Source organism: Lontra canadensis, unplaced genomic scaffold (genome assembly GCF_010015895.1).
Source record: "Lontra canadensis isolate GAN:19392208 unplaced genomic scaffold, GSC_riverotter_1.0 scaffold68, whole genome shotgun sequence".
NCBI classification, from domain to species: domain Eukaryota; kingdom Metazoa; phylum Chordata; class Mammalia; order Carnivora; family Mustelidae; genus Lontra; species Lontra canadensis.
This window is the reverse complement of record NW_022631062.1, coordinates 5,866,549-5,879,900: the sequence shown is the minus strand read 5'-3', so window position 1 is coordinate 5,879,900 and position 13,352 is coordinate 5,866,549.

Sequence of the window (13,352 nt, the reverse complement as noted above, 5' to 3'; positions counted from 1 at the left end):
TCCCTGGAAACACAGAAGAGCCTGATGACACTTTATGTGTCGACATATGCTGGTTTCTCCTTCTCCTTCTCTGGCTGCCCTTCTACGGATTTACCCTACTTATGCTCTCACGGTCCAGTCTGCGCAGGCTGTGCCGCATGGGCGTCCGCACCTTCCAGCTGCTCGCTGTGTGGTAAGAACCCCTGGCACAGGACAGGGCACAAACCTGTGTGGCTTCCCTGAGACTACGCACAGCACCACTGAGACTTCCCCCAAAGGACAGGGACACGCTTGAGATCCTGTCAACATCCTTGGTCAAGCGAATGAGGCTTTTGCCTTCTGTACACTGGGGTTTCAGCCTTAGGACGGCCCAACACGGGCAACCCTCGCATTACACTCAGCGTTTCTCCAGGGAGGCAGTAGCACGATGTCCGTCATACAGACTGGAACCTGGTGACAAAGGGATGCATGGCCCAGCAGGATTTTGTTATTATTGTGCAAAGACACACGTCATGTAAAATATGCCATTTCAGCCGTTTTTAAGTGTGCCATTCAGTGGCACTATTGCATGACTGTGCAACCACCACTTTTCCAGAATTTTCTCATCACCCAAATCTTCAATCTCTCTTTAAAGATTTTTTTGTGGCAAAGTATGCATACCATGAAACTTGTCACTTTAAGTGTGCACTGACATGGCATGAACCATTTATGCACATCACCATCGGCCACCTACAGAGGGTTTCACCTTCCTACGCTGAAACGCTACTTGCCCTCAATGACAACCCCACCCCCGACCCACGGCCCCTGGTGACACCATCCTCCTTTCTGTCTATATGGATGTGACCGCTCAAAGCACCTCCTAGAAGTGGAGTCAAACAGCACTTGTCCTTCTGTGTTTGGCTGATCCATTTACCGAAAGGTCTTCAGGGTGTGTGTCCCCCTGGTAGCATCTGTCAGAACTTCATCCAGAACACTGACTGCATTCCGTATATGCATAGCTCACACTTCGTTTATCCGTGCATCCGCTGGTGGACATTGGCATTACTTCACCTTCTGGGATTAATGCTGCTGTGTACGTCCAGATATAGTATCTGAGTCCCCGTGTTCCGCTCTCTTGGATATGAACTTAGAATTGCTGGATTGTGTGGTAATTCTAGTTTGAATTTTTGAGATCTACATGGGAGTTTCAGTATTTTCTTCAATAGCAGGAAATAAAAGGTGAAAACCCGTTACCCTCATGTCCATTAGTATATAATTTTAATAAATAGATACTAAACCTACAAGAATTTCCAGGGGAACCATGTGAAGAGCTATAAAAAAAAAAAAAACAAGGTATCTGAAAGGGTAAAAATCCAATCTCTGTAAAAAAAACCCCTTCCTGGGGGCACCTGGGTGGCTCAGTGGGTTAAAGCCTCTGCCTTCAGCTCAGGTCATGATCCCAGGGTCTTGGGATCAAGCCCCGCATTGGGCTCTCTGCTCAGTGGGGAGCTTGCTTCCTTCTCTCTCTCTCTCTCTGCCTACTTGTGATTTCTGTCTGTCAAATAAATAAATAAAATCTTTAAAAAAAAAATCCCCTTCCTGGTGCCAGACTGATTAATACTGATTCCTTACAGAGTTGCTGAAAATGCAGTCATGTCACAACAGAGGTATCGTCATTCTTTGGAAATTAGTTTCAGAAACACCTTGTTAAACTTTACTTCTTCTGGGGAAGTAGTGAGTTTTATACTACTATTTTTAGGGATATAATTGCATGAAAAAAAATCCTTATTTTGAAAATGAAAGCCCTGCCACACCTACACACAGAGACAAGAAGGGAGAAAGACTAAACTCTCCTTTATTCCTCCAATCTTTGAACCCACACCTGCACTAAAATAACCCCCATCCCACCCCACCCCGGAGCTGCTCTACAAGGCTCTCTTTGCTCTTCCCCATTAAATGTAATAAAATCTCAGGGGTAACTCCGTGCTTTTGCCTCCCCAGTAAGGAGGGAGTCATTTATCATCTGGCAAGCGTGGTGTGCAGTCTTCCACACGTGGATTCCTGCTTCAAGCTGGGGTCAGGACAAAATTTCAGCCACGCGTCCCTATCTAGTAACCGCATCAGTTGGTGAGGTGCATTTTGAAAAGTGATAACAGCGGTTATGGGAGCTGATCTGATCCTTAGTGACAGGGACGGGTCAGCACCAGGGAACTCGGCATTGCTCTTCCAAACATCATCTCTGAAGTTGAGTTTGGAGTTGGGATCTCCACGACGGCAGGGGCCTTCGGAGACTGACACACTCACCCAAATCTGTCCCACAGCAGGGCTTCACGAACGCCCAGAATGCTGAGTCTGCACCTCTCATCAGACAGGCCTGCCCGGTCCCAGTAATCCGAGGCCTCCCAAGAGAAAAAGAAATGGCAGCTCCTTTTGCAAGAACAGTCAAATCCGCTGCGCACCAACACAACTCTCATTCAAACATGGGAGGAAATACATATCCTCCCTTTCTTTTCTCTCTCTCTTTTTTTCAGTTTTAGGGAAAAAATGAAAGTGTTTAGAAAGATTTTTTAGAAATCTCTATTTCCTGGGCACCTGGGTGGCTCAGTTGTTAAGCATCTGCCTTTGGCTCAGATCACGATCCCAGAGTCCTGGGATTGAGCCCCACATCAGGCTCCCTGAATGGCAGGAAGCCTGCATTCCCTTTCCTACTCCCCCTGCTCCTATTCCTGCCCTCGCTGTTTCTCTCTCTGTCAAATAAATAATAAAATCTTGAAAGAAAGAAAGAAAGAAAGAAAGAAAGAAAGAAAGAAAGAAAGAAAGAAAGAAGGAAAGAAACCTCTATTTCCTGAGGAAGTGGAGGATGGATCTGTCATGGACAGGAAAGCAGGCAGAAGACACACTCCCTCTGTGCATCTCGGATCTTAGGGTACCAGAAGTCACCTGATGTGTGCTGGTTATGAATGCAGGTGCATGGGCTCCACATCCAGAAAGTTCTGAGTCTTTAGCTCTGAGCCCCAGGCATGTGTTTTTGTAGCCCCACATCAGGTGATCCAACAGAGGTTTGGTATTACAAATTGCCAGAAACCGAATGGTTTATAACATGAATTTCTTCTCTCGCTTCTGGAGGCCAGAAGTCTGACAAAAGCCTCCCCAAGCTAAAATCAAGGTGTTCTCAGGGCCTTCCTTCCGGAGGCTATAGGGGAGAATCTATTTCTGTGCTTCCTCAAGCCTCTAGAGGCTTTTGGCATTCCTCAGCTGATGGTCCTCTCCGTGCATCTCCAACGCAGACAGCACTGCATCTGTCCTCACATAGATTTATTTTTGGCCTCCGCTGGGAAAGGCTTTCTCACTCTGTACCACTCTGATATGACTTTTCTGCAGTCAAATCTTCCTCTGCCCTCCTCTTAGAAGGATCCTTGTGATTACGTCGGACCCACCTGGATCACGCAGGATCACCGCCCCATCTCAAGGTCCCTGGCTCATAATTACACTTGCAAAGTCCCTTTGACCCTGCAGTCAACACATTCCCAGTCTCGGTGTTTAGGCTGCACATATATTTTGGGGGAGAGGATGGGCATTATTCTGCCTACCACAAGTGGTCGACAGGCCAGACTTGGAAAAAAACTGTAAGAAGCAGTGTTTACTTCATTTTTCTCATGACCTACCATACCCAAAGGCAGTGGTTCTCAGCTGGGCGAGGGAGGGGGTGATCTCTGCGCTGTGGACATCTGGCAATGTCTATAAGGACTCCTGAATTAGGATGGACATGGAGACAAGAGACAAAGAGAAGCCACAAGAAGAAACGTACCTTGTCTTCTAACCCACTAAAAAGCTACGTGGTTTCTACATGTTCTCTCCTCCCTTGTGCAGTGCTGATGGAGACATTCAGCGTGGGGTCAGAGGAAACTGGATGTGTGTCCCAGCTCTGCTGGGCGTGATACAGAGATTGCTTTGGTAGCTCTCCCAGCCTTTGGTGTCCTAATCTGTGAGAAGAGTTAGACCTCTGTCAGGGAGGTGAGATGAGCCCTGGGGTGTGACGGCTAACACCCCTGGTTAGTTCTCTAACTATTAACTTTGGAGTGACGATCTCAGTCTTGCTCAGACAGATGTTCCCAGAAGACAGGGACTTTGAATTCGTGAAGGTTGCATTAGGTCTGTGTCTGTCTGGGTGCTTACACCTAATCGACAGTGGTCTGCTCAAAAGGAAAACAAGCAAGGAAGCAGCTGTGTCTAGGACATAAACCACAACAATTTAGGAAGGGATAATGAAAAGTCATCAAAAACCAGAAACAAGCCTGTTACCAATCTAATCCCCAAAGCAATGCCGACACAGTGACTGTTGTGAGCATAAATGACAGATAGCCAACCAAACGCCTATAAAACAAAGAAAAGATGAAGAGGAGGGGGAAGGGCTCCGTATCCTCCCTAGATGAAGGGGTGACCTCCGCAGGAGTGATACTGAGCACTACACATGGCTTGCTCCTCTGCACAGCAGATGTGGCTCAGGTGCTAGCAGCGAGCCAGCACACCTTCCCCGTGCTAGCCCCGGCTGCCAAGTGAGAGCACCTTCCCCGCACAAGCTTTAGCTACTGAGTCTTGTTAAAACAAAACAGATTCTCGCTGAGGCTCTGTGTGCATCCTGCCAGGTCTCGTTTGTGGAAACGAGCACAAAGCACGAGCAGGTGACTCCCCTAACTGAAAGCGCGCTTGTGGGAGGCTCTGCTGGGGAAGCCAGCTACACAGCTCGTGCCTGGCACCCCAGTGCACAGCAGAACACATCACCACCACTACCCATGATCCCTGAATGTGGGCGTGAAGAAGGTACTCACACCCATGAAGCCAGGAAGGATCCCCATGGAAACGCTTCGTCACTGACATTTCAGCTCCTGGTGCCATTGCTGATGATAGGAGGCGCTGACTGTGACCTATTGCTAACAGTTTATCAAGGTAAGGAGGGAACATCTTGCCTTTTCCTGGTCAGAAACAACACTGGAGATAGCTTTCCTTTTCTTGTTTACTGTACTTAGGACAGGGATTTAAAAAAATCCATATTGCACACTTTTCTATCAGGATTGCCCCCAAAATAGAATGAGATTTAACCTAAAAGATGAAGATCTATCAAATTTCATTGTAAAGATTTTACTTATTTATTTGAGAGAGAGAGAAATGGAGAGCACACGTGAGCCGAGGGAGAAGCAGACTCCCCACTAAGCAGAAAGCCCGACGTGGGGTTCAATCCCAGGAACCCAGGATCATGACCTTAGCTGAAGGCAGAGGCTTCACCCACTGAAGTACCCAGGCACCCCAAGAGCTACCAAACTGTAAAGGTGAGAAGGCATAGTTTTCATGGCAGACCAATGTGTAGGGTACAGCTCCGTTATTCTCTGAGAGTTACCCTGCGGAGTCACATGACTGTAAAACAGAGCACCAGACTGCTGCTCCACTGTCACTGCAAGCCTAGCTCGCCGGCACGCTTCTGAACTCCAGGCAATGTGCTCAAACTCTTAACTCCATCACGGTGGACAAATGGGTCGCTATATCTAAAATGCAGCACCTTCATGTCCACTTATACCAAAGGCACAAAAAATTAAGAGAAGGATTTGTTATCCTGGCTTTAATATGAGCAGACTGAAAAGCCTGGCTTTTCCATGAATGTGTAACATGGTTTCATGGGTAACAGTGAAGAAAATATTAAAGGAAAAAATGCTCGACTTTGATCCATATAAACATAATCATCTGTACTGATTTACTACCTTCAACTTTTTGAGGGTCTCTTATTATCATTATCTTATTAATCATCCTTTCTTTTTAAAAGAATTCATTTACATATATTGTTACGAGCTAAACTGTATCCCTCCCAATTCACATGTTGAAATCCTAACACCCGGGGTATCAGAATTGGAAGTGAGGGTATCTGGCGATGGGGCCTTTAAGATAAGTAATTAAGGTAAAATGTGGTCACTAGGGTGGACATTTATCCCACGTACCTGGGGTCCTTATAATAAGAGGAGATGAGGCCACAGACAGGCACAGAGGGACGACCACGTCAGGACACAGCACGTGTGAGCCTGCACACCAAGGAGAGAGGCCTCAGGAGGATCCGGGCCTGCCCACACCTGGATCTTGGACCCCCAGCCTCCAGAGAGGTGGAGAGACAGAAATGTCTTTTGTTTGAGCTCGCCAAGCTGTGGCAATGTGGCAGCCTGAGCAGACTCACACAGATGTGCTACATCAACTGCTGGATGTTCTCCTTTCTTTGTTTTATAGCCTTTATTGAGGACCTGTTGTATGTCAGGCCCAGGACAATGAGTTTTTATCTCTAATTCAGTTAGTTCTCTGAGCAAAGATACACAATATGCATTAGCAGCCCTAGTTTCTGAATAAGAGCCCGGAGGCTCAATATTATCGATGTGCCCCAAATCACACTAGATGATGCAACTGAGCTTCCCATCCAGACAGATCCAGAAACAGGTCTCGTGTTGTTTCACTTTCTCTCCCTCCAGGACCAGGATGCTTTAATGAGGAAAGTGTTTCTGCATATCAGGAGGAACATCTGTGCATGAGTGATGCCTGGCGAGAGTCGCCAGCTGTACTGCACCCACCTGGGAAGGGCCCACCAGCAACACCATGGTCACCAAGCATGCATCACCCAGGGTAGGGAAGCGGGGCTGTGACTCTCCCTCCCTACGCACTCAACCACAGCAGAACACACACCCACCTCCTTTCCTCTCTTCCCTGTCCCACCACATCTGCAGTATGGCCCTTCCACTAGCTTCAGATCTAGATTAGTTAGCTACTGCTACAAAACAAATGACATCAACTTGGCAGGTTAAAACACCCATTTCTTAGCTCATAGATCTGTGGGGTAGAAGTCCAGGATGGCATGACTGGGTTCTCTGCCATGGGTCTCTTAAAGCTGTCTCCCAAAGACAGTCCCAAAGGGTCAATGGAGCTGGGCTGTCATTACCTGGAATGTTCAGAAGGATTCATTTCCAGGACCCTTCATGTTGCTTTATCAATTCTGTTCCTTTCGTTGCAAGACCGAGGTCCCCAGTTCCTTGCTGGCTGTCATTAGCGAGAGATCATGCTCTTAGAGGCCAGATTTCTGCTCTTAGAGGCCACCCAGACTCTTTCTCATATGGCCACTCCACTCCCCCAAACCACCAGAGGCATCTGCTGTCCCTCTTATGCTTTAACTATCTCTGACTTCTCCTTCTGCTACCAGCTGGAAACATGGCTCTGCTTTTAAAGGGCACGTGTGAGTGAATGGAGCCTAACTCGCCCCAATACTCTGTTTTACATATATAAGGCAACATCAACAAGGAAATGACTTAGGGTCACATAATGAGCTCCCACTTGCCCTCAGTGAGGAAGGGACTGCACAAGGGAGGGGCAGCCTTAAAATTCTGCCAACCATAGCAAGTCATATATATGCCCCTGTCCTTGCCATGTCTGCCGTTCCTCCTATGCTGACATTCTAATCCACCTCTCCCTTCTAACCAATCTCCCATTTTCCACCCTGGAGAAACAGTGATCCGTTACCGAACATCAGTATGACGGGGCCACTCCTGTAGTTACTGCTTGTTTTATTCACTCAACACTTACAGAGCCCCTCTGCAAACCTCCCCCACCAATATTCTGAGCCCCATAATGAGAGAAGCCAGCCAGAGAAACCTCCTGAAGGACACGCCCTCAAGAAGGAAAGATGATCCCCAGCAAGCAGACAAGTGTGTGGGCCAGATGAAGCAGCCAGCTGACTATGAACAGTCTGGGGATGCTGTTCTAGATGGGCATCTGGGATTCTAGATGGGCAGACTGGAAAGGTCTGACTATGCACAGAGAGCCTGCACGGAGCCACCACAGGAAGGTGCTGAGGATAAAGAGTTCCACAGAGAGACCGGGAGGCTAAAGGTCCTGAAAAGGGGAAGGACTGGCTGTTGGAGGAGCTACAGGGACAAACATACAGAGGCAGGGCTCCCACTGATGAGGAGCTCCTTGAAGAAAGCAAGTCAGCAAGATGCAATGGTTTATGGAAGGCTGGTCTATTTGCTGAGTGCAAAGTGTACGGGTGCACGGTGCAGGTCACCTCCATCACATGACCTATGACCCTCAGCAGAGCAACACAGCCAGCCTAAGGTGATCGTGTGCGGAAAGGTTTTGGGGAACAAACAGCCCTCTCTCCTTCCCTCTTGGCTCCTGTCAGGGCTACTTTAGCTAGACCCAGTGTAAAGCCCAAGGGCAGGCACCCAGTTGCCGTGGTCCACCGCCATCAACTTTTAGGGGTGGAGCGGGGGATGGAGGCAATGTAGACTGCATTTGGGGACATAAAAGGACGATCACAGCCCTAACCCTGAAATCTGGAAACATGTCCAAGTGGACAGTTGGCGCTCCCCACTTTCTGGTCTCCTACACATTGAAGATTCAGCCGTTAGAAGGCATTGCTGATTATCCGGGTCTTTATTTCAGGAACCTCTGAGTTACTTACAAACCCCACGGAGAATTCTGCCTCCCTCCGGGCTGGGCTGCTGTCTCAGCTGATGCTGCCCAGAAGCAGAGGGCACTGCCCTGCTCTGCGCTGGGCGGGCAGCTCCCTTCACATGTCCTCCCAGCCGGAGCCTCCACACCCGTTGTGGGACAAGAGGGCTCGTCAGCAAAATGCGTCATCTTTTCAACAGAGACTTTCTATTCTGGGCCACGTTTACTTGGGGTACAGTTATCAATCACCCCACGATTTCCAGCTGAATAACATCTCTATCCCTCCCTAGTAAAAAGGCTCTTGAAGTCTGCAAACCTGCAGGCCTTCATGAGACTCTTTTTCTCCGGCAGGGGTGATGCTCTGTCCATCTCAACCTTTTATCCCCAGTCCTTTGAAGAGTGCCCACTCTCATTAAACATTTACAGAGGGTACAGTCTGACAGCACACTGGCACAGAAGACTCTACGTGTCCGCGAGGGTGAAATAAAATGCCCTGGACCAAGTCAGGAGAACCCTGTTCCCACAAGATCAACATGAGATCTGGCTGAATGTCTAGGTGTCCTGGGTATTTTCAGTGAGGATAAATAGACCTTAATGTCACTCGGGACCTTCTGCTTAGACGTCCCCATCATTTCATGCGAAACAGCAGGAGGGAGGTATTGTTGAAAGTGCATTTTGGGGGGGCAACAGGAGGGCTCAGTCAGTGAAGCGTCTGCCTTTGGCTCAGGTGAGGAATCCCAGGATCCTGGAATCGAGTCCCGCATAGGTGCTTCTCCCTCTCCTTCTGCCCCTCTCCCTATTTGTGCTCCCTCTCACTCTCTCAAATAAATAAACCCTTAAAAAAAAAGTGCACTTTACTGTGTGCCCACATGCAATGCGATGACGGTTGTATATGGTAATGGAATCATGGGGATTATAGTCGTATTTACTCAGTACAAATTTAGGCAGAGAAACGGCCTTAGCGGGTGCCTCCTTACTGATGGGGTGCCCGGAAGTGAACAGACCGCCAGGCACTCCACTGCCTGCCATCGTCTTGTTCACACGGAGCAGTGCGGAAACTTTGGAGCTGTGAGCGTCCCGGCCAGATAGCTTTCTGTTGCGGGGTTGTGGGGGACCCAGGAGGATGTAGAGAAGTCTTCTATATATTTGAGCTGAGCCCTTTCCGCCCAGTGCTTTGTAACTGGAAGTGGGTTTGAGCGCTCGCCGACTGGCATGTGCTGCACTCGCCCTAAGCGGTGATGACCACAGGAGCCAATCGTGTGCAGCCTTCACCTCGAATACGCTCGGTTCTGTGCTTTCTAGCTGAGTGCTGCTTTCCACCGCTCCCCCGAAGTGCCTTCTTTCAGAGCATGTCTTCTCTGTATGATTCGGGGTTCTCCTGGGGCCGTGAGAGACCCAGAGGCACTCTTCCAGCAGGACGTCAGTCGCGAGGACAGGAACAGGAGGATTTAAGGCGCAGAGCAGGCCTGGCGAGCAGCCTGTTGGCAGACCCAGCTCTGTGACTCTGGGGACCGACCAGGCTCTGTTCTGTGCTATCTTTATAGTATGCTGTTCAAGTCAGTGCACAGCCCCCTGAATGGCTCACCTGTGGGGGTTCTTCTCAACCAGTAATTATGTCTCATGTCCCAAAGGGCAGCCCTTTCAGTTCAGCCCCTGGCTTTAGGAAAATAAATACCCTTTTCCAGTAGCCCGGAAGGCACCATTAGTCTCTTGTATAGCCAATGCTCCTAATGACATTTAATAATTATTAACATCCCAAATGGCATCTTATTTTGTTGTTGTTCAGTAAGCTTGATTACTCCTGATTACCTTAAATTATACCATCACCCAGGTTCACGTGGCACTCATGGAAACCGCAGGTTCCGCCTCCTACCCAGCTCCCCGCAAAGAGCTTTATGAAATGCAATGCCTGCTGTTGTCCAAAAACACTGCCTATGTTTCTAGCCATTATTTCCTGTTTTTCTCACGTACGGCTGGAAAAAATGTAGGCTTTCCCAAGCTTTGAGTTTGGTCTGTCACTCAGCAACTGTGACCTTCCACTGGTCAGTTGGTGTCAATGACACTGTAGTTGTCTCTAAGGTACCTCCTGTTGTTGATCTTCTTGGATGCTCCTTGGATGCCCACCCTCTTTGTGGGGGAAACTGAAGTAAGGATGTGTTTCCATGTGGGGAGGAACTTCCAGTGTTGGGAGAAGCAGGACACACTCTACTCCTGACCTCCCCTCTTACCCTGCCGCGGCCCTTTCGCTGGCTGCATGAATAAATGGATGCAGAAGCATCCAAATGGTGGCAGAAGCTGGCTCCCCGTCCTGTAGCTGGTGACCATCCCAGCATGTCTTTCCTCTCCCGGCTTTATCGACATGTAACTGACACACAGCCCTGTGTAAGTTTCAGGTGTATGATGTGTTGGTCTGATACATTTACGAATTGCAAAATGATAACAGTCAGTGTCAGTGACCACCTCCACACCATCACATAGTTCCCGCTCCTTTTTGTGGGGAGAATTTTCAAGCTTGTCCTACTCTCTGAACAACATGCAAGTATATGGTACAGTATTATTAGTTCATAACCACCATACTCTACATTAGATCCCCAAACTTCTTAATCATATATAACTGGAAGTTCGTACCCTCTGAACAATATCTCCCGATCTCCCCTACCCCCTAAGGTCCTGGTAACTAGCATTCTACTCTGTGTTTTCTAAATCTGTCCTTTTTAGATTTCACATTTAAGGGAGATCATATAGAATTTGTCTTTTTCTGGCTTATTCCATTAAGCATAATGCCCTCCTGTGATAATAGGTGGTGATATGTATATGACATATGTCATAATACCTTATATATCCCACATTAGGCATTATGATATATATATTATTATGACATATATTATTATATACATATAATACATATAATACATATAATAATATATGTCATAATAATATATATATCATAATGCCTAATGTGGGATATATAAATAATATATAGGTCATAATGCCTAATGTGATATATTTTATGTATAATAATATGTCATAATGACTAATATGATATATATTATATATAATTACGTCAAAATAATATATATGGCATAATGCCTAATGTACTATATATGCCATAATAATATATTTGTCATAATGCCTAATGTGACATATATTACATATATAATAATATATGTCATAATAATATATATATCATAATGCCTAATGTGGGATATATATAATAATATATAGGTCATAATGCCTAATGTGATATATTTTATGCATAATAATATGTCATAATGACTAATATGATATATATTATATATAATTATGTCAAAATAATATATATGGCATAATGCCTAATGTAGTATATATGCCATAATAATATATTTGTCATAATGCTTAATGTGAGATATATTTTATATATGTCATAATAAAATATGTCATGATGCCTAATGTGATATATTTAATATATATCATAATATATATGCCAGTGAAATATATTATGTATAACATATATAATGCCTAATGTGATATATATGTTGTCATAATAATAATTACACCATAATGGCTAATGTGATATATTATATATGTCATAATAATGTCATAATGCCTAATGTGATATTCTATATATATGTTATAAAATATATGTCTAATGTGAGATATATTATACATATATCTCATGTCATAATGCCCAGTGAGATATATTACATATATATATCCCATAATGCCTACTGTGATATATATGTTGTCATAATAATAATTATGCCATAATGCCTAATGTGATATATTATATATGCCATAATAATATATGTCATAATGCCTAATGTGATATTCTATATATATGTTATAAAATATGTCTAATGTGAGATGTATTATACATATATCTCATGTCATAATGCCCAGTGAGATATATTACATATATAATATATATCTCATAATGCCTAATGTGATATATTATATATATGTCATAATAATATGCATGTCATGACTAGTGAAATATAGTATATATAATACATGTCATAATAATATATATGACATGCCTAGTGAGATATATTATATATGGCATAATATATATGTCATAATGCCTAATGAATATATATATAATAATACAGATGTCACAATGCCTAATGTGAGATATACTGTATATAATATATATGTCATAATAATATATAGATCATAATGCTTAATGTGATATGTCATAATAATACATGTCAAAATGCCTAGTGAGATATATTATCTATAATTATATATGTCATAATAATATACATGTCACAATGTCTCATGTAAGATATATTATATATAATAATACATCATAATATGTCATAATCCTTAATGTGATATGTTTAATATGTCATAATGCCTAATGATTTAAATATGTCATAATAATATATGTCATAATGCCTAGTGAGATATGTTATATATGTAATAATATATATGTCATAATGCCTAATGTAATATATGTCATAATAATATACATGTTATAATGCCTAGTGAGATTTTATATATATAATATGTATGTCACAATGCCTAATGTGGGATATATTATATATAACATAAATGTCATAACAATATATATGCCATAATGTCTAAGGTGAGATATATCATATATAAATCATAATAACACATGCCATAATACCTAGTGAGATATATTATATGTATATAATACATATGTCATAATAATATATGTCATAATGTCTAGTGAGATATATTTTATATATATAATTATATGTCATAAAAATATATGTCATAATGCCTAATGTGATATATTATGTGTTATGTCATAATAAAACTTATGCCATAATGCTTAATGTGGTATATTATATATATATCATAATAATATATATGTCATAATGCCTATTGTGATATATATATATGTCATAATGTCTAATGTGAGATATATTTTATATGTATATGTCATGATAATATATGTCATAATGCCTAGT